Source organism: Leptonychotes weddellii, chromosome 4 (assembly GCF_054177405.1).
Source record: "Leptonychotes weddellii isolate Sample4059 chromosome 4, ASM5417740v2, whole genome shotgun sequence".
NCBI lineage: Eukaryota > Metazoa > Chordata > Mammalia > Carnivora > Phocidae > Leptonychotes > Leptonychotes weddellii.
In genome coordinates this window covers 139849267-139871518 of record NC_138372.1, presented here as the reverse complement: position 1 = coordinate 139871518, position 22252 = coordinate 139849267, and the positions used below count along the sequence as shown (strand labels likewise).

At 50.0% G+C, this 22252-nt stretch overlaps 1 long non-coding RNA gene across 3 annotated transcripts in view; it reads left to right on the top strand.

Annotated features, from left to right (window-relative positions):
* Positions 1 to 20588, top strand: part of LOC115941693 (uncharacterized) — a 29905-nt gene extending 9317 nt beyond the window's left edge. For 2 of the 3 annotated variants that reach the window (XR_014144324.1, XR_014144322.1), the window contains exons 2-6: positions 7826 to 7921; positions 8548 to 8754; positions 8886 to 8928; positions 10435 to 10601; positions 20387 to 20588. This is a non-coding gene — a long non-coding RNA (uncharacterized LOC115941693). The remainder of the gene's footprint in view (positions 1 to 7825; positions 7922 to 8547; positions 8755 to 8885; positions 8929 to 10434; positions 10602 to 20386) is intronic. The other variant, XR_014144323.1, reaches the window with a different exon arrangement.
* The last annotated feature ends 1664 nt before the right edge of the window (positions 20589 to 22252 follow it).

Genomic DNA, 22252 nt, shown 5'->3' with positions numbered 1-22252 from the left:
CACTCCCATCCAGTCTCTCCCACCCCAGGCCATGGGGCCCTTCAAGGTCTCCTAGAGCCTGGGGAGCAATTGGCCTCTGGGCAGGAGGCTGTGCTGTGCTTCTGCGTTCAGTGGCCTGAGCCCCAGGTCTCAGGTGGGGTGGGGGTGGGGGAGGGTCCCCTCCAAAGCAATCTGAGCGCTCCTTTGAAAGGAGAAAGCTTAGCCCCCCTGCCCCAGGCGCGATGCCCGCGGGAGCTGGGCGGGAGCCCCGAGCTGGTCTGCGGTGCCCGGGCGTCTCCCACCTCACTGACTGCGCTCCGTGACTGCTGACTCATGCTCGGACTCTCCCTGTCCAGCCGGGTGCACGCCCACGACGTGCCCTCCTTCTGGTTCCTCCACCGCTTCCTCCCAGGCTCTTCCAGGCGCCTGCCAGCCCACACGCGCTCCCGGCCCGCCGCCCCTCCTAGCAACCACCCTGCGCTCCGCCCCCCCCCCCACCCCCCGCCAGATCCGGAAACGGGCGGGCTGGTCTGCAGCCTCCCGGGCCCTGGAAGCCTCCGCCTCGTCTTCCAAGTCCCTGGCACGCTGCTGAAACCACCCTGCGGAAGGTCGACAGCGCCGGCCTTCCCAGCAAGGACAGGTGGCCCTGGGCCTCCCACTCCCGCTCCCGCCCTGCGCCGATGCTCCGACAGCCGCCTCTTCCCGGATGGACCTGCTCGCTTCCCTGGTTTCCATGACACTGCACTTTCCCACGCCGCCTCCGAGTTTCTGACAGCTCGTTTCCTTGCTGCCATCGCCCCCTCCCAGCCTCTCCCCGTGGGCCTGCCCGAGGCGCTGCCCTTGGCTCTCTCTGCCTCCCGCGTGCCCCCCCGGCCCCCCTGGAGCGCTCCTCCGCCCCTGCCTCTCGCTGCCTCCCACCACTGCCGCCTCTCCAGCCTCTGCCATCCACTGTCCCCAGTCCCGCGTAGCTGGGGTTTACAGTACTCTCCCCCCACCCCCACCCCACGTCCGAAATCACTGGATGTCAGACTGGTGCCCCTGCAGGTGTTCAGGCGCCCTCTGGCCAACCCCCTACATAACCCGGTGGGACGTCCTGGAGCTTAAACAGTAGGGGCTCAGTGCGCCTGAGCACGTCAGGTCTGCGAGAGGCAATCCAGTGTAAGGCGTAGAGCCTGGGATTCTATAAACCCACTGCCCGCGTGGAAATCCTGCCTCTGCTACTTGCCCCAGGCAAGGTCCTTTATTTGTTCATCCATTTATTTAGCAAATGTTAATTGCGCCTCTACCCTGTGCCAGGCTCTGTTGAAAACACAAATGGAAAAACGAAGTGGCTCCCCACACTCCTGAAGTTTAGAGGCAGGGCATTAATCAAATAATGTCCAAACAGATGCTCAACTGTGACTGTGACAAGCCATGTGAGGGACAGACACAGGCTGCTGTGAGACCCCATACCCAGAAGGTCTTATCTGGTTGGTCAGGGACGGCTTCCTTGAGGACATGATCTCTAAACTCAGATGTGAAGAATGAGTGTGCGGTTATGAGGTGTGACAGGCTGAATAATGCCCCCCCCGCAAAGATGTCTACCTACTAATCCCCAGAACCTAGGAATAGGTTACCTTGGTGGCAAGACAGCTGTGATTCGGCTAAGGATTTGAGATGTGAGAGTCTCCCGTATTGTCTGGGTGGCACAATGTAATCACAGGAGTCCTTATAAGAGGAAGGCAGGAGGGTCAGAGTCAGAGAAGATGGGAAGATGGAAGCAAAGGTCGAGTGAAGACTTTGCTGGAAGGGGGCCATGTGCCAGGGAAGCTTCTAGAAGCTGGAAAAGGCAAGGAAATGGATTCTTCCCTGGAGTCTCCAAAAAGAACGAAGGCCAGCTAGCCCATTTTAGACTTCTGATCCCAGAAGTATAAGATAATAAATGTGTGGTGCTTTAAGCCACTGTTTGTGATCATTTGTTACAGCAACAATAAGGGACTAACACACCAGTTGAAGAGTGGAAAAGCATGTGCCAAGGCCAGGGATGCGGGATGGGTACCCTGATTTAAAGAGAAAAGGTATGGTTGGGGTGTTTGTGTGTGTATGGGTGTGTGTGAGGGGGTGTGAGCGAGGAGGCTGCACAACTGGACAGGCGCCAGACTATGATCGGCAAACAGCTATTTCAAGCAGCTGTTGATTGATGTTATTAACCCCTTTGAGGCTCAGATTTCTCATAAAATGATGACTTCATAGGGTCATTGAGAAAACTAAATGAGCTAGCATGCATAATGAGCATAGCTGTTAATAAGTGCTCATTTAATGTTGTCCTATTATGATCCCATAGTGTTCCTACTGGGAATTCTGTGAAGCTCCTCTGGGGCTGTTGAGAACAGGAATGGAAAGGAGGACTGGGCCGGGGGGAGTTGTGCCCTCAGCCAGAGTAGCTGAGCTTGCACTGGTTTGCACATTGGATTGGCCTCTGCTTAAGATCAGATTTTAATAAAAGGTTCCTCAGCTAAAAGAGTTTGAAACCCACTGCTTAGTCTGTCTCTGCTTCCTCCTGTAAAGAGACCCTGGTGTGGAGGTGCCACCATGAGTAATATTGCTTCAGAGTCAGCTGGAGAACCGAGGTCCCTGACCCTAATGCCTGGATCCTTTGTGGTCCAGTGGCCTGGGCTTCGGGGTCAAACTGGGGGCTTCATCACGTGGAGTCCATTTTCCTTCATGGCACTTCCTGTGTAATGTTTTCTTGCATCTTTCTTCTACGTCCGGCTCCCTCACAGGACTCTAAGGTCCACGGGGGCAGGAATCTCATGTTTTGTTAACCACAGTATCTCCAGGGCCTGACTCTATGTCTGACGATGATAATAACAGGAAACACTCGGAAAATGCTCGCTCAGTCCCAGGCGCTGTTCTGTGTCCTCTACACACATTCATGTACTTCATGCTTAACCCTAACTCACATAGTCCGTGTTGAAGGTTTGTGCTGACTGAATGGCTTCACGTCACCCAGGCACCTGGGCGAGCTGCTTAGGCTCTTTGGCCCACGTTGGCCTCGTCTGTGAAGTGGGGAATGACACCATGGGTGGAGGCGGTGGGGAGGGCGAAATGACGTCATGACGCCTGCACGCCTCCCAGGCTGCGGGTCTGGCCACAGCAGGCACTCAGGAGAGGGTTGCCGTTACTGTGACTTCCTTCTGTGGGGTGCCCAATGCTCTGGGTCTGGCCGCACGGTCTGGACAGGGCTACTGTTGTCATCTCGTGCCCTGAGCCACAGGGGAACCGTTCCCTCCATCGGCCCAGTCACTTCCTGCAAAGTTTCTCCTCCTCACTCCTCCTCCTCTTTCTCCCCTGGGCCCAGACCAGCACACCTGCCTTTCTGGGCTCCAGCTCCCCCCAATCCCGATTCCAATGAACCCTGCCGACAGCTGCTTCCCCCTGCTCTCCGTTTCCACTCCCTCCTTCCCTCTCAGGACCCCAGAAAGGCCCCTATAGCCCAGACCATCAGGTGTGACCCAGCTGGGATCCCAAGGGCCAGGGGAAGACCACTCCGTGCCCAGTGGCTCCCAGGCCACCACTCTCACCTCCCTCTGGCAGGAGCCTCGACCTGTGACCTGGGCCCGGCTGGCAGCCTTTGGTGAGCCCTCCCTGTGCCCTCCCTCCGCCATGTCTATCTCCATCACTGGGAATACAATAGGGAATGTTGCCTGTTTGTCCCTCCTTGCCTGTCAGTTCTTTAAGGGCAGGGCCCCTGTCCCCATCACCCGGGAGCCTAAGTGAGCTTCTGGAGTAGTATGTACCAGGCATTGTGCTTGGCTCCCGGGTGATGGGGACAGGGGCCCTGCCCTTAAAGAACTGACAGGCAAGTAGGGACAAACAGGCAACATTCCCTATTGTATTCCCTACAATAAAGCAGGAAGGGTATGGGGTCTGTAGGTTTACAGAGGAGGTCATGGGGCCAAGGCTACAGGTAGCCAGAGAGCCCCTTCCCAGGATGGTGTGCATCTCAGCTGAGATCTGGGTTTGAGCAGGAATTAGCCAGTGGGTAGGGGAGGGCTGGACGGGAGAAGAAAGGGAGAGTCTTGAGCAGCAGGAAGAACATTTCAATCATCTGGAAAGTTCAGTCCATTCAAGCCACTACAAGTCAATTCAGTGTGTCTCCATCCAATTAGATGGGAGGGAGTGAAACTGGTCATGAGGGCTCTGTCTGAGGCCAGTGGAGACTCTAAAAGGGAGGGCCACAAACTCCTTTGTGCCTTCAAAGGATCACCCTAATGCCCAATGCGAGGGGACAGGCCAGAGGGGACAAGGCCAGAGGAGACAGGCCATGATATTTTGTGATCATCCAGGTGAGGAACTGGGGCCTCAACTAGGGGGTGGGCATGGTGACAAGGGGACACACTCCAGAATCCCTTAAGAGCAAAAGTGATGGCAGTTCTTTCTGCCCACAGGTCCTGTTCCTGTGCTTTAATAAAAACCACCTTTTCTGCACTGAAAAAAAAAAAAGAAAAGAAAAGAAAAAAAGTGACAGGAGCAAGTCCTTGTCCCCGGGATTCTCACACTTCCACCACACTTGCATCAGGCATGGGAACGACAGACACAGAGCCAAGCACAAATGCCTGGTACATACTAGGTGTTTAGTAAACATCCGTCCAGTTGAGCTGAACTACTCCAGAAGCTCGCTTAGGCTCCGCAATCTCTATCCCTCTCCAAATCCCACCCACTCTTCCTTATAACAAAAGCAGTGGCTGGTATTTATTGAGTGCTTATTGTGTGCCTGGCACCGTGTTAAGCGCCTTATGCATACTGTTTACTCCTCAACAACCCCATGAGGTAGGAACTATTTTATAGAAGCTAAGTCTTAGAGAGGTGACATAACTAGCTGAAGGTCACACAGCTAGACAGGGTAGAGCTGGATGGGAACCCAGCTAGTTGACTTCCTTCTCAACCTCAAGGCGATACTGTCCTCCATGCTCACTTGTTCCCCACGTTCTTCACAAAGCTCTCTCCTTCCTCTGGCCTCCAGGGTCTCTGTCTCGCTAGATCCTGCTGGCCACTTCTTCTATGCTACTGCTTCCTGATGGCACACTGCCCTGAACACCTCTGCAGTGCAGAGGTATTTGCACTGTTAATCTCTCTCACTGTGACAAACTCCCCAGGGGCAAGGACCAAGATCTGTTTATCTAGAACCTCCAGGATACCTAGCACGGTGCCAGACACATGGTTGGCGCCCAGTTAATATCCCCCAGTTCACCAGTAAAACAAAGGCTATGATCTCCAGGCTCCTGTCCACCTAAGGAGGTGGCTCGGGTGGTTCTGATCTCTCGTCTACTCCCAGTTCCATTTAAATAATGAGGAGAAGTGTCAGAGCTCAAGGGCGTTCATGGATGGAGAACTCTGCCATCTTTCTAACCTTGATGTTTCTGAAAATAATGAATTGCAGGGACCCAGAGAATTTGGGGGAAGGGAGTACCAAGGTTCGTTGATGCCAAATTTGTGAGCAGCATCTCTGACTTCATTTTTCTGTCCAGGGAGTCCCATTTTTAACCAAATATGTTCCTGGAAACCATGTCATAAATCAGATTATCAAAAAGGAGGTGATATTTAGTCAGCAAAAATTTCATGCCCTGAGCACTTACTATATGCCAGGCAGTGAGCGAAGTGATGGGAATAAAGTTAAATATGACATGACCTCAGGTGTCTCACTGTCTGGCGAGAGTCATAGAGCAAGTCCTCACAGTAAAAGGCACCTAAGCTTTGCATATTCTTGCTCCCATCTGCTTCTGCAAGTTCGCTCCAAGTGTTTCTAGAAGTTTCCACCTGGGCTCATGCCTAAGTCTGGGCATTGTCGCTAACACATAATTTCCATGATTGCTTTCCCCTCTTCCCTGCTCGGTTCCGGTGCCCTGTGTACCACACCCCTGCTGGGCTGCTACAGCTGATGAAGCAGGTCCTAGACCTGGCGTGATGTCACAGAGCACACCTCTCTCCTGCCAGTGTCATACTCTGCCAGGGAGTTGTAAAGCTGGGCTGTCCGAGCCCCAGTGTCTTACAGCGCTTTTAGGGAAACAGCTCTGCGGTGTCTGACATCGATGCCCAGGAGTTCCCCACCACCACCCACCCCCCGACTGAGATCGATTCCATGGGTTCTGAGCTCAGAGCTGAGCTGGGTTATATCCAGAGGCACTCCTTTAATAATGAAGGCTTACTCACTGAGGCAAAGGCATCTGCCTGACCTTCTCTCCCCATGGGATGAGCGCTCACCTAGAAGGTTCCTCACTCCTTCTGTATCATCAGCCCCTGGCAGCTGCCCCACCATTTCCCTACACAAGCCCAGACACTCCCGGTTTGGCCACAGACACAGCTCCCTACTCCCACCTTTTCCTCTTACGTATGCACTGCTGATTTATGCTCGGATTGAGAAAAAAGACAAGAAGGAAATATTCTAAGAGGTTTTGATCCTGGAAAATTTTACTTTCTTTTTTATACTCTGCTCTCTTTTCCAAAATTTAAAAAAAAAATTTTTTTTTTTTTTTTAAGATTTTATTTATTTGCGAGAGAGAGAATGAGAGACAGAGAGCATGAGAGGGAGGAGGGTCAGAGGGAGAAGCAGACTCCGTGCTGAGCAGGGAGCCCGATGCGGGACTCGATCCCGGGACTCCAGGATCATGACCTGAGCCGAAGGCAGTCGCTTAACCAACTGAGCCACCCAGGCGCCCCTGTCTTTTCCAAAATTTAAAAAATAAGCATGGATCACACTTATAACCCCCCCCATAAAAGCTTTTAGTTGTGGTAGATGTTGTTAAAATACAAAAATAACAACACAAACTGTAGAAGCAAAGAAGAAAAGATAAACTTTAAGGTGTCAAGGAGGAGGAGAAAAGCTTCCAAAAGGAATAATGTTACAATTGCAGGTTCCTGAACAAATAAATGAATCATAGATAGAGCCAAGAATACACCATAAAACCAATGCCATAGTAACTACAAATCTCCACAATTATTCAAAAAAGTAAAACTATTTTCGAGGCCCTACAAAATATACATATCACACTGATTATCTAAAGACCTGCAAGGAACTTTTAAGTGTACGCATCACATACTAAACAACACACACGACTTCACAACTTTTCGAACACCCCGAGGCGTGGTAGGTCAGCTACAGTAAACAGTACACATTTAATGGACAATAGTTTTGTTCACTTTCCACTTTCAAAGTGGGGCACTGCTTCATCTCATGCCTTCCCTTTCTCTGAAGCAAGGAGGGATGTTCAAGATCACTCCTTGAAGCTCAGTGCTGAGCATGAGGGGTGTGATTTAAGTGTCTGCTTTTGATAATGATGCTGCCTCTTTGACCGAAAGTTATTTTATTTTATTAGTTTTTGAAAGTCATTTTAAATATCTGGAAGGGCTGACCTGGCCTCCTCTCCGTTCTCTCTGTCTGTGTATTGAGAGCCACAAGGCAGGGATCAGCATCAGGGTTAACCCAGGCTCCAGGAAGGCTGCGGCAGGCCTTCCTGCCCTCCCCTTCCTGCGGACCGCCCGGCAGCCGTAAGTAACTAAGTGACGCGCTCGGTGCACAGAGCACGCTGCTCCTGGGTGGCTCTCTTCATCTGGGATGGTGGTGAGAAAGGGATGGCTGGGAAATGAGGGGCAGGAAAAGATCTTTGCTATGAGCTGCTCCAACTTCCAAGAGCCACCACCACGGACATGGAGGGCACACTCTGTGCCTGGAATTACTGCAGAGATGGATTAATTGTATGTAATTGTTGCAACTGTGAGAGGTAATATCATGCCCATTCTATAGACCAGAAAGCAGAGAATCAGAATCAGTGAGCCTCCGAAACTTAACAGTGTATTTGTTTGCTAGGGCCGCCATAACGAAGTGTCGCAAACTCGGTGCCTTAACCAGTTGATTGCCTCATGATTCTGGGGGCTGGAGATCTGAGAATAAGGTGTCCACAAGGTTGGTGCTGGGGGCTGTGGGGGGGATCTGTTCCACGCATGCCTTTCTCCTAGATTTTGATGTTTGCCAACATCACCCCAATCTCTCCCTTCATCTTTGATGGCATTCTCCTAGGTGTGTGCCTCTGTGTCCAAATTTCCCCTTTTCATAAGGACAGTAGTCATATCGGATTAGGGCCCCCTCTAATGACCTCATTTTAACTCTATTTCATCTGTAAAGACCCTATTTCCAAGTAAGACTACCTTCTCTGGTACTGGGGGTTAAGACCTCTCTTGGGGCGGGGGAGGTGGACAGGAAAATCTCACCTCTGAAGAGTTACGGAGCCAATATTCAAAACCTAGACAATCTGACACCAGCTCTTCGCCAAACCCTACGCTACCTGCTACCTGGCTCTGCCTGGCCACTAGGCTGTCTCCTGTGGGCCACATCTATCACATGGAGATCAGCAACTAGAGAAGATGGAGCCCACTTACCACTTCTGTGGATTTCCTAAGTATAATCTCGCATTTTCTGTGCTTTCCCCTCGAGGAACATGCTGAGAGCGCAAGTCTTTTTTTCCATGTAGACACTGATGGACGTTTGCTCTAATAAAGGACTATCCCCCTTTCCACCATCCACCTCTGCAGGAAGCACAGTTCCCGCTGGTGCCCCTCCGACCCATCCAGCCCTTCCTCTGGAGAAGAGAAAGGGCACTGCTGTTTGCATGCTAATGAGCCCGACACACCGCATTTTCCAGTTCTCACAATGACAGCCTACACCTGTCACTCTGTGTGCCAAGCAGGGAAGGCTGCGGATGCCACAGACACAGGGGAGGAGGTGCAGGAGGAAGGAAGGTAGGCAAAGTGCTCAACAATTCATCATGATTTGAGTACCTGCACCTTCCTGCTATTTTTTTTTTCATTTTAATTTAAAGAGCACCATTAGTATAACTCTCAATTAGACTTTGTCTTGGTTCTCTCACCAGAAGATCATCAACTCTGAACAGCAGTGCGTCAAACCTGACTTGGGTAATATTGGGATCCAGTTCACCCTTTTCCGGGGTCTCGACCCCTCAAGGTGGATGAAGCTGTCACTAGCAGAAACAGCAAGTGCAAAGGCCCTGAGGCAGGAGCTTGCTGTCTGTGTTGAAGGACAAGCAAGGAGGCTGGTATAACAGTGAGAACAGTGAGACGTGAAGTCAGAGATCGTGTGTGGGGGGATAATGGGACTGCAGGTATGGAGGGCCTTCTGGGCCACCGTGGGGATTTTGGCTTTGACTCTGAGTGAGACATGAGCCGTTGGAAGGCTCTGAGCAGAGGAGAGATGTGATCAAAGAAAACAGCTTAAAGAACCACTCTGGCTGCTCTGTGGAGAATGACCAGGGAGGGTGAAGGCAGAGCAAGAGACCCTTTAGATGGGGATCTCAGTGAATCCAGGTGGGAGGCAGAGGTGGCTCAGCCGCGGGTCACATTCTGGAGATGTTTGGAAGGGAGAACCAATGGGATTTGTTGTTGATCCTTCCAGGGAAGCCAGATGTGTGGCAGGCAGGGTCGCTCGTGTGGGCCCAGCCAGCAGCATCTCTCAATGTGACAAGCACGGTGTCGTGGCTTTGGGACGGACATGCCTGTGTGTGGCTCCTCACTCCATCCACACTAATAGCTCGTCTTGAGTGGGTCACATTGACTGTCTAAGTCTCCCATTTTTTCATTGGCAAACTGGGGACTCCTTATATCACGGGATTATTGGGAAAATTAAGTGAGATACTGTAACATGAAAAGGGCAGCCACAAGGGTAATATGATTATTTAAAATAATGCAGCTTCCCCTGCGCCCTGGAAATTGAGCAGAGGCCCATGGATGGGAAAGCAGACTGTGAGGGCGGAGGGAATGCACAGGAGGGGCTTGGGCAGAGCCGGGGGAGGTGGGGGGCAGCCCAGACAGCGCTGAGCGCCTGGCTGGGGGGTGAGCAGGTATCCAGAGCACACACTTGCCTTCCCAACTGAGGCTAGGGGAGTCCAGAGCCTGGGCAATTTGGGGCGGGGGCGGCTTTTAGAGAAAAGATGGCTAGAGGGAACTCCTTGGATGAAGGTGGAGCAGTGGAAAATGGGAACACCCCCAAATTCTGGAGAGGATGAGGTCATCCAGCTGAAGCCAATCAAAACTCTCCCCTGGGCAGGCAAAAAAGGGTTTTACTAGGCCAAAAACTGTGGAGATGCCTAGCAGCTGCCAAGAAAGGAGGCGAGGCGAGTTCTGGGCCCAAGGCCATGAGCCCCAGAGGCCCCACCCTGGCTAGAAAAAGAGACTAGGGGAGTGTTGGGGGGCAGCCCAGAAGCCAGGGGAGGGAGGCCTGTCTGAATTGTCTGGTGATGATGGGGTATTCTCCTGGAAAAACCGTTAGCTCCTGGTCAGAGGCTGACAGAGCTCTGTGCACCAGGGCTCTGCAATTTTTTTTTTCCTTAGGAAAGACAAAAAACAAGATTAGCGTTCTTTCCATCAGAGATGTTCTACTGATTTATACATATGTTTTTTTCCCAGTAAACCAGGACATAGCCAGAGGTTAAACTGGAGATCCCTGCACATCCCTCCTAATTAGAGAAAGCCTTGGTGTTGAACAGAATGTGGGTTCAGATCCTGGTGTGGCCGTTGACCTTGGGCAGGATGCCTGACCTCTGAGACTTGTAAAATGGAGATCACAGTTACTGGTAGGTGTTTGCTGGCGAATCTTCTCCCATCCCCCACCCCAGAGGTGAGGAGAATGCAAAGAGACCTAATGAATATGAAGGTAGATGCTCTCAAGTGTACATACAGCTAGGTATTTCCTGTGTCATGAAAGCCATGGGGGCTGGTTTCTAGGGGCCAGAGTGAAGAGGTGGGGTCTGGGACCTCAGGGAGCTGGGTGCACCCCCCCCAGTGTCTCTGGAGCAGCACCCAGTCCCAGGGTGGGGATGTCCTTATTCAATGTCCCCCAGTTCAGATGCCTACTCCCTACACACCACCATCTGTTCCCACTTCCGCAGGGCCCCAGAGAAATGGGACAGAGCACTTGGGAGAGGGACATCCTTTTCCCAGTCGTCCTTTGAGGTAGAAATCCCTCAAACCCAACATCTTCCAGGGGCACTGACGTCAGCCAGAAGCAGGGCTGTGGAGCTTTTCTGGTAATCTCCTTCTTGAAGTGTCCACCTCCGGGAAGGACACCGCTGGGATGAGGCCAAGTCCCACAGCTGTTCAGCACCTGCCTGGCCTGGGGAGGCTTCCTGTGTGCCCACTCTGAATGTCACAGTCCTGGGGCCCTGGGGGCAGGTGTGGTGGCTGGCCAATCCCCTCCCTGTCGCCACCCTCTGCAAGAAGCCAAATCAGCCCACCACCAGCTGACTCCTAGAGTCTCTTTCTTCAGGCACGAATGGAAACAGAAGTATCTGTCCTTCCCACTCCCCGTCCCTTGCCTGCCTTCCTCCCTGCCCCCATCCCCTTTAACGCTTCTTTCTTTGGTCATGTCACAGGCTTTGAAAGCCATTTGAATCTTGTGTAACTTGGTAGAAGATGGAAACTCTGACCCCTGGTCCCCAACCAGAGTTTTTCAGGCCAATGTGTCCCAGGATTTTAGTACAGACACAAGGATCTCCCCCACCAGCCCAGAGCCCTTTTAATGAGTGGTTTCTGTGTGCCGGGCACTGCGCCCAGTGCTTCATGGGCATTATTTACTTCTGACAACAATTTTGTGAGGGAGACACAAGGAGCTCTAGTTTACAGATGTGAAAATGGACATAAGCACTTGCCTAAGGTCACACGCAGCACGGCCTGTGCTGGGAGCCAGGTCTTAGGACTTCAAAGCTGAGCTCTCTGCCACCACGTTACACTTCTCAAAGCATGTTCCATGAATCATTCATTCCCCTAGGTCTGCCAGGAATGAAAGAGACCTGGGTCAAGCCTCCTAGGGAGATGCTAGCATCTCCACTTCTGGGAGAGTCTCAGACCGTGTTGACAGATGAAAGGCTCTGAGAAGTCCTGCAGGGAGTAAATCTGTTTAACTCTCTCTAACCTAATGTGTCCCGAACTTATTTGCACTTGGATCCCACCCCCTTTTTAAAAGGGACACTGTTACCATCCCAGAGAATGCTTTGGGAAATGCCATACAAGATCATATTACCTGTCGTGTTTAGATATTGCCTGGTACATATTGGAGCTCGAAAAATATTGGTTGGCTAAAACGAACATGTTTCTCCCATTTTCAGTCATCCTAAACAAATCCCCACTGTTCCTTGCCCTGAAAAGTCCCTCAGCTGTGGGAGATACCAGACCTACAGATAACCCACTCCTGATGTCACTCCTTGGTGGCTCTTCCAGGGCTGTGTTGGTCGTACGGGAAGAAAATCCCATTCAGGCAGCTCCTGAGGCCTGCCCTAGTTCAGCGCCTCGGAGCTCTCTGCTCTGAGGATGAAGGGAAAGGCCAGAGACAATTCTATTCAGTTTTGGCCACAGGAATATGGGTGTGGAAGAGGGTGTGGAACCTCTCCCAGCCCTCCTAGCCCTCCAAGCAGGACAATTCTGACCTTGAGGTGTCCTCCCCCCCCCCCATTTCCACCTTCCTTCACTCCCTTCCTTCACTCCCTTCCTCTGCCTTGTACACCTCTTACTCCCTACCCTCCCGGACTCAGCCTGCACTCCGCGCTGGATTGGAATCAGAGGCCCCCATCGGGGACCGCGACTAAGCAGAGCTGCACCCCAGTTCCGGAGACTCTGGTGTAATTGCTGTGGGGTGGAGCTCAGCCCTCCCGTGCCTTCAAAGGCACCACCGACTCTCACCAATAGCCACGGCCCTTTCCCTCACCCTTTGGCGGCACCCCCTTGGCAAGCCTCCTACCCTGGTTGGGGGGCCAGTGCGCCCTCTCCTCCCCTTCCCGGAGAAACACAACCCCCACAGCGTTGGCATCCCTACAAACTCAGACTCCCAACTCAGCCTCACTTGGCAGCCTGGGGAGCAGCCCTGAGGCTCCTTGACTTCAAGCTGCTCCTGTGCCGGCCCGAGCTCCCTCCCGACCCCAGGTATAACGCTTAGCTCCTTGTCTGCGACCGCAAAACAAAATTGAGGCCACTGGGAACACATGATCGCCATCAAATTCTTGCCCCCTACCGAGTCTGCTACCACCATCCCTCCTGCTTTCCTGTTAATTTTAGAAGCAGGCCAAAATCCAGGTCAGATCCCCCCAGCCTATGAAGTCAGGTCACCAGGGTCCAAATCCCATTTATATCACTTCCTGGCTGTGTGATCTTGACTAGGTCTCCTCATCTCCTCGGTGCCTCAGCTTCCCCATCAGTGACATGGGATAGTACTTGCCTTTACCTCATAGAGCTGATGGAAGGATTCAGTGAGATAAACCCCACAGATGGCTCGGCACAGTCTTGGCCCGGAGCAAATGCTAATGACAAGGGCTAGCTCTTGGTCCTTCCCCCTCGGCCCCCTCCAGACCTTGTTCCGTCATTATGAGCCTCTCCCCGCTTCTAGCTCATTGCTCTTGGCCTGTAAAGATGCACAAGTCCCTCCACCCTAGAAACCTCTTCTTGATCCTATGTTCCAGATTTCTCTTGTTTCTTCTCATCCAAACTTCTCAGAAGCTTGCTTTATCGGCTCACTCATTTCTTTATCTCCCGTCTGTTCCTTAGTCCACCCTGATGTGGCGTCTGGCCCTACCATGATTCTGACATTTATCGCCATCACCAAGGAGCTGGCCGAGGTCAGTGGGCACTTCTCAGTCCCTGACTTCTGCCTACTGCACTTGACTTTGTTGATCCTTTCCTCTTTTGTGGAATAGCTTTACTCCAGTGCCTCCTTAGCATACACTTGCTTCTCCTCGTACTTCCTCTACCTTCCCTGCTCCGGCCCCTCAGGGGTCCCTCATCCTCTGCTGGCCCCAGGAGTGCTATGGGTACCCTGAGTTTGTCCTTAGTTTATGAGTCTCCTCTGCACTCTCACGCTACCTTCAAGTGATCTTGGCAGTTCTTAGGGTCCCTGCTTCTGCTTGGTGATTGATACCTTTTATGGACTGAATTGTGTGCCCCCCAAATTCATATGTTGAAGCCCAACCTCCAGTGTGACTGTATATGGAGGTGGGGCTGCTAGGAGGTAATTAAGGGTGAATACGGTTATGCGTGCAGGGCCCTAATCTGATAGGACTGATGTCCTTGTAAGAAGAGGGAGAGTCACCAGAGATCTCTGTCCTTTTTGTGGGCTTGCACAGAGTAAACAGCATGTGAAGACACAGCAAGTCAGGAACACAGGTCTCACCGCAAACCAACTCTGCTGGTACCTTGCTCTTGGACTTCTAGCATATTGAGCCATGAGAAAACAAATTTTGGTTGTTTAAGCCACCCAGCCTGGGGCATCTTGTTACAGCAGCTGAAACTCCTGTAATATCTAAGTGTATCAGTTAGCTTTCCCTGTATAACAAGCAATTCCAAAATGTAGTGGCTGAAGATAACAGCTTTTTACTTAGCTTACCTTTCTGCAGGTCCGCAGCTTGCTCTGGGCTCGGCTGGGTGGTTCTTCCGGTGTGGGCCAGGTCCACTCACGTGTCGGTGGCCGGCTGCTAGCTTGGCTGGACGCTGTTGGGTTAGGGTGGCCTCTGCTGGGCTGCCTCTTCCCTGCTCCATGCATTCTTGTCCCTCAGCACGTGGGGCTGAACTCGTTTTTACGGCAATGCAGCAAGGTTCCAAGAAAACGAGCAGAAGAGAGGTTTGGAAGGAAAAGCTTCAAACTAGAGGCAGAGATCTGGGTCTTTCCATTCACAACTGGTACCCTGGTCATTGATTTCTCAATATCAAGACACATTGGACAATGAACTAGGAATATAGAATAATAATTAAATAAGTAAATTCTGGGAAAGCACAGAGCACTTTAAAATGTAGGTGACAGGACTTGATAGGCATAGCATGAGGAAGCATGAGGAAAAAAGGCCTCCTCCTGGGCAGATGGTTTGGCGGACTGGATAGAGGGTGGAAACAATTTGCTGAGCACTTTTTTTTTTTTTTAAGATTTTATTTATTTATTTGAGAGAGAGAGCACAAGTGTGTAGGGTGGGAGGGCAGAGGGAGAGGGAGTAACAGGCTCCCCGCTGAGCAGGGAGCCTGATGCGGGGCTCCATCCCAGGACCCTGGGATCATGACCTGAGCCGAAGGCAGACGCTCAACCGACTGAGCCACCCAGGCACCCCCTTCTGGGCACTTATTATATACTGGATACTGTGCTAAGCACTTTGCACACAGAGAACATTGAGGTGCTTGAGAAAATGTCTCTGAGCCAGACTTGCTGCATTTGAAACCCAATTCTGTCACTGACCTGGAGAAAGTTACTTAACCTTTCTGTACCTCAGGCTCCTCATCTGTGAAGGAGTCACCATAAAGACACTTACCCCAGTGCCTGGCTGCCTCAGTCGGTAGAGCATGTGACTCTTGATCTTGGGGTCATGAGTTCAAACCCCACATGGGCCTGGAGCTTATAATAATAAATAATGGCACTTACCTCACTAGGCTGTTGTGCAGATTCAATGAAATAATACATGGGAGCTACACAGAAGTGCCCAGCTCATGTGGTGCCCCCATAAATATCTGCCATTGGCATTACTGTCTCATTGAATCCCCACAACCAACTTATGAGGTAGATGCCTTTATCTCCATTTTACAGGTAAGGAAACTGAGGCCTGGAAAGGTTAAATAATGGCTCTTGCATCATGGCTGGGATGTGGCTTTGGACCCAGGCAGCCATAACTCTAGAACCTATGCTCTTAACCACCCCTTCCTCCATGCTCCCCCACTTACCATTCATCAACAGCAAGAGAACATGTGTGAGGTTGAAGATAATGAATTTGGTTTGAGATGTCGATGCAGAGTTTCCTCGAGGACATCTAGGTAAGAGACTTCTGGTCCACAGTTGGGTTTGTACATGGAGTATAGGAATCAAGACACTGTAGACAGATGGGGATTGAGTTGTGGGTGATAAGGTCACACAGGGAGATGGGGTAGCATGACAACAGAGGAGGGTTCGGGACACATTTAAAGAGTAGATGGAGGAAAAGGAGTCTGAGGACAGGCCGCCAAGAGAAGGGAAAGGGAGGTCTTGGAAGGAGGGAGACCATACGTCTGAGTTTGCCTGGGAGATTCTTGGTTTATGACAGTTAGCCTGGCATAATAATTCATTAGTGCCCTTTGTCACTTTAAGCAATGACCCAGTTTGGAAGACAAATGATATATTCACCCTCCTTAGAGGGTCAAGGAGGTGAAAGTATCAGGGAGGAGGAAATGCAGGTGTAAAATATCGCAGAAAGAACAATAACATGTTTGCTAAGTGGTACATTGGAGTTGGATTTGGCAAACTGATGACCTTGAGAGAGGTTTCTGAGGAAAGAGGTGGTGAATAGATTCATGCTGACATCTGAAGAAGCAGTAAGTAGAGATAACACATATGCACAAGTCACTGTTTTTGACCAGGGAGGCAGAGGTAACAAATAGACAACTCTGTCCTGATGGAATTTATTGTGTATGTGTGTGGTTTTGGAAGAATAAAGCAGAGTGACATGATAGAATCACTGGAATTTATTTGAGGCCCATGGTGGGGAGGTGGGAAGCCCTCTCAGAAGCTGTAACACTTGACCTAAGAATTCTGTGAGAAGAGCAAGCCTGCCTGTGAAGCTTGAGGGATGGAAACTTCCAGAGAGAGGCAAGAGTTCATGCAAAGGCACTGAGGTCGGAGTTTGAAAAACAGAAAGAAGATCATTGAGGGTGGCAGTGGGCACCAGAGGGGAGAAGATGGATTCCAGAGCTAGGAGGAGTGAATTGACAGCCCTTGGTGACAGACTGGCTATGAGGGGGAAAACAGAGGATGGTCTAGGAAGGCTTCCCATGTCAACTTTGGAAATGTGGGTACCTGCTCCTCCCTACCCTCAGACAGAGCCGGCAGAAGAAACTAGTTTTGATGGAATGCAATGAATTATGTAGTGAGTTGAATAGTGGGTTATCCACTTGGACATATCCTTTGTCCAACCATAACCTGTGAACCTGTGAATGTAAACTTACTTGGAAGAAGGGTCTTTGCAGATGTAATTAAGGATCTTGAGATAAGATTATCCTAGATTTAGAATGGGCCTTAAATCCAATGGCAGGTGTTCTTATAAGAGAAAGGCAGAGGGAAATCTGAGACATACAGGGGAGGAGAGAAGGCCATGTGAAGATGGAGGCAGAGATTGGATTCCTTATAGTCACAAGCCAAGGAATGCCCGGAGCTACCAGAAGCTGGAAGAGGCAAGGAAGGATCCTCCCCTAGAGCCTTCAGAGTGAGCATGGCCTAGCTGACACCTTGACTTCAGACTTCTGGCCTCCACAGCTGTGAGAGACTAAATTCCTTTGTTTTAAGCCACTAGGTATGCGCTAATCTGTTATAACAGCCACAGGATACTAATACAAACTATTCCATGTCGAGGGTGGGGAGCTAGACAGAGGTGTTGGCTGGGCGAGTGGCTACATGGAGCACCCCTCAGGAGAGTAGCCAGGCCTGGAGATAAAGCTTTCAAAGGCGGTTGAGCAGGTGGTAGTTTAAATCAGTGTTTTTTTTTTTTTCTTAAGTAGGCTCCATGCTCAGTGTGGAGCCCATCGCGGGGCTTGAACTCATGACCCTGAGATCAAGACTTGAGCTGAGGTCAAGAGTCAGACGCTTAACCAACGGAGCCACCCAGGTGTCCCTAAACCAGTGTTGTTTTTGAGGGGAAGCTGGAACACGGCTCCAGAAGCTCTTTCTCAGAAGCACAAAACAAAAAGCTTCCCAGATTTTTAAAACCAGACTTCCCTCAGCAATATAACCAAACACCCACACTATATATATCAATGAAATGTAATGTTCATATCAAAGAATCTGTTTGTATGCATTTTAACATCTCCCAATAAATGAAAGAATATTTTTGTCAGATTATTTTAAGTCAGGAATGCTCGAATTTCCTTGAACTTCTGGGTCTGCTGTGAGGCTAGCCCATTTTACAGCAGGCACTACTGAGAACATGTAAGGAGAAGGGTTTATAGGTTAGAAGGAAGCACCAGAAACAGTAGTTATTAGCTGGTGAAACTGCAGAGCATAAATTCCTCCCGATGCCCCCTGAGGGGTCAGACCAAGTGTTTCCGGGCACACACTGCATTTGTACATCCTCTTTATTGCTCCCCTCAAAACGCTTCCCCTCACAGAGACTGCAGAAGGGACATTCCACTCTCAGTCCCTGGTGTACCTTTAACGTTTGCAGGGCTTGGGCCAAGAGTACAAATGGAGGCCCAGATTGTGCATATGCAAGAATCTACCCACTATTAAACCCATAAACCATTCATTAGTGTATAGTTTGTCTCTCTACACTGACAATTCACTTTCCAGTGGAAAGTCCAGGATTGAAGTCAGAATGGTCAGGTTTTTTGGCGTTTGCACTGGAGTGTGGAACGTGGGCAGGGCTCCCTCCTGGCCCCTTCTCCTCCCACGACCTGCTCAGCAGCACACCTGGAGGGGCCTTTCAGGATAGAGATTGACACCAGGGCGCAGGGCCAAGCTTCGGCCACATGCACCTGCAATCAGTGCCCCAGGTCACCCTCAGGCCTAAGCACTGCAGTGGCTCCAGAGGATGGCCCAGAAAAGAGGCCCTGCATAGGCCCTAGAGTTGGTTTGGGCCATTTGGAGCAGGAAATTCTGGGATCTGGGGGAAGGGCATGGACTCTGGATAGGTTTGGTCCCTTGGCCCTGTGGATTCCTTGGCCAGTGAGAAGGGGCACAGAGAACAGGACCCAGGACAGGGGCTCCTCTTGCATGGGTAGATCTAAGGGTTCTGGTCAGTAGTCACCCTAGCAAGAGACTCAGAGAAGTAGACCAAGACCTGGCCATGGTCATGCGTGGACTTCCTTGTGTACTTTTTAGGTTCGACAAAATGCCAGATTAAGAAATGAAATACCGGGCGCCTGGGTGGCTCAGTTGGTTGGGCGGCTGCCTTCGGCTCAGGTCATGATCCTGGAGTCTCTGGATCGAGTCCCGCGTCGGGCTCCCTGCTCGGCGGGGAGCCTGCTTCTCCCTCTGGCCCTCCCCCCTCTCATGTGCTCTCTGTCTCTCTCATTCTCTCTGTCTCAAATAAATAAATAAAATCTTTAAAAAAAAAAAAAAGAAATGAAATACCATAGCTATTTTGAGCCCTGATTAATAAGCACTATTATCATACCAATATTTCCTTGAGTTTTAGAAATCAAAGGTCAAATCCCTAAAAAGTTTTGAATATAGTAAAATAAGACCTTAATGAAGCAGTATCTTGGGTGGCAGTGCTTTCCGGAAGTTTTTTCCCACTTCTTTCTTTCTTCCTGCCTTCCTCCCCTCCCTCCTTTCAATTGCTCTCCCTTTTTCCAAAGCAGGAAGAGCCAAAATGAAAATCATAGGCTTCGATGGAGTCAACTAGGGAAAGTGCAGCTAAAGTACAAAACGAGAGGGCCATGGCAGAATTCCAGGAAATGTCAATATCCAATAATCAAGCCAAGGAAGAGCTTCTACCAAGGAGAGTTCTGGAGTGGGATGGGGGGGAGAGGAGAGACTAGGTCTCCATAGACTGGGGAGGAAAGAGTTCCACAGGAGGGAGTTGTCCAGAAGAGCAAATGCCTCCAGGGGCCGCCATCTTCCTGAGACCAAGTGAAGCAAGCCTGGTCCATGCCTCTTCCGCCACAGTCCCTCAGCCTCTCTGGAGAGCACCAGATTTTCCTCATCCCGCCTCTGGGCCTGCTCTAGTCCTGCCCTTTCTTTTCTCACCCTACCTTTCCCTGTTTTATCAAGGCTGTCCACATCGTTCACTTCCCAACCTCCATCTCCCTGCTTGGTCTCTTCCTTGAACCTCCAGCAGAACAATGGATCCCAAGCATGTGCTTTGCTCAGGGAAGATGCTCACCTGATAATGGTTCAGTGAAGTTGTCCAAAATGGAAATGTTCACTAGTATTCCTGATTCCCAAAGCAAGGACAATCTATTTCATCTCTGGAGAGAGAAGTGTGCACACTCAGCCCTTTACCCTGTGGTCTTCCTGTCCCCTCAACACTGGAATAGTCTTGTCCTTTTCCCTGCTCCCCAGAAATGCTCTTTCCTTGGCCTAGAATGTTCTCCCCACATCCTATTCTCCCAGATCAAATGTCACCTCTTGGTGACTCCTCAGGCAGGAAGACTTTTCCCAATATTGTGTGTGAGTTAACCTCTTATATTTTTCATTTTATATTTTCATTGTGTCCTCTCCCCCACCAAACTGTAAGGCTGGTAGGGAAAGTTTACTTTACCTAGTTTTATAAACCAAACCTAAGTGCCCCAAATTTGTAGAACATAGTACTACTCTCTCATAGAAGTTTATTTAAAAGGTCAAATTTAATGAAGCAATCAGAGAAGATTTTGTTCAAGAATTCTCCAATCTTTGTTAATCTGCTTTTTTTTTTTTTTTTTAAATCCCCAGTCTTCCAGGGGTCAGCCGCACTGGATAGATCCAGGTTTTAAAAGGGCAACCTAGGGCGCCTGGGTGGCTCTGTCGTTAAGCATCTGCCTTCGGCTCAGGTCATGATCCCAGGGTCCTGGGATCGAGTCCCACATCGGGCTCCCTGCTCGGCGGGAAGCCTGCTTCTCCCTCTCCCACTCCCCTTGCTTGTGTTCCTGCTCTCGCTATCTCTCTCTCTGTCAAATAAATAAATAAAATCTTTAAAAAAAAATAATAAAAGGGCAACCTACTATTTCCTACTCTGGATGGAATATGAGCCTACATATCTGTTGTACGTATTTTGACTTCATTATAGGAGATAAGCTCTCGGATGTTCTGCAAGTATCTGGAATTTAAAGTTTTTTAAACTGAGCCCCTTCCTCAATGTCTGTGGGCTTGTTCCCTCATCTCTAAATTTCATTCAAATGTAACCTTCTCAGGAAAGCCTTCCTTAGTCATTCTATTGAAATCTGCAGCCACCTCCTCCCTGGTCATGTCATAACCATTTTTCTCCATAGCACATATCACTGCCTGATATATTACATATTTATTAATATTCTGTTAATTACCTATCAGCCTCCAATAAAAGATAAGTTCCATGAGGGTGGGGCTTGTTCACTGCTGCAGATATTGCCTAGAGCACTATCTAGCACATAGTAGGTCTTTATTTATTGAATGGCAAATGAGTGGCTTATCGGATACCTACTCTCGGCTCCCACCTCAAACTCACCCTTTCTAGAAACAAATTCTGCCACCTTTTTATACCAACACCCAGGTTAAAAAAATTGGCATCATTTTTCTTCCGCCTTTCTTCAGTCTCAGCTACCAGTTTCCCAAGTCCTGGCAGCTCTTGTGTTATGTCTCTCGCTGATGCTATGCCCTTAATAGATGCTCAATAGAATGCTGTAGCAAGGTTACTTCTGGCAGTTGGCATGGAGGAAAGAGAGGAAGATTTATTTTTCCTCCTTACCCTCTGAACTATTTGGTATTTTAAAAAATCAGGAGAGGGGCGCCTGGGTGGCTCAGTTGGTTAAGCGACTGCCTTCGGCTCAGGTCATGATCCTGGAGTCCCGGGATCGAGTCCTGCATCAGGCTCCCTGCTCGGCAGGGAGTCTGCTTCTCCCTCTGACCCTCCTCCCTCTCATGCTCTCTGTCTCTCATTCTCTCTCTCTCAAATAAATAAATAAAATCTTTAAAAAAAATAAAATAAAATAAAAAATAAAAAATCAGGAGAGTTGTAGTAGACAGCGTTGGCTTCCTATCACCCATTTCCACCCCCACTTCCTTACTTCATCAGCCTCCATGGCCCACTACATGTTCAGGAGATGCTGACTCAAACTGTTCAACTTAGCTGTCAGGAAAGGATGGGTTCTGATTAGTTTAAGCCATTGTCTGCATGTGTATCATCACCCCCCACTGGGAGCACAGGACCCACTTAAATGTTTTCTCTATCCTCATAGATGTGGACAAGATAATGCTGACTGACTCTGGCAGCCATCTTGTGACCACAAAGGGAACCAGCCAAGGACAAAGCTGTCATTGAGCATGGCAGGGCTGAGAGATAGTTTGGGTCTTTGATGCTCGTGGGAGCCCACCCTCTGTCTGCACTGCTGGTCCATTCATCCCCTTATTCTACAAATACTGACTGAGTATCTGCTATGTAGCAAGCACTGTTTTAGATGCTGGGGAGACAGCTGTAAATCAAAACAGACAAAAATCCCTATGTCATGGAGCTTCCATTCCTGGGGGGAGGGGAGACAGTAGTGACAGATCATAAAAATAACTACAATACACAAGTAGTGTATCTAATATATATTAGAAAGTTATAAGTGCTATGTTAAATAAAAA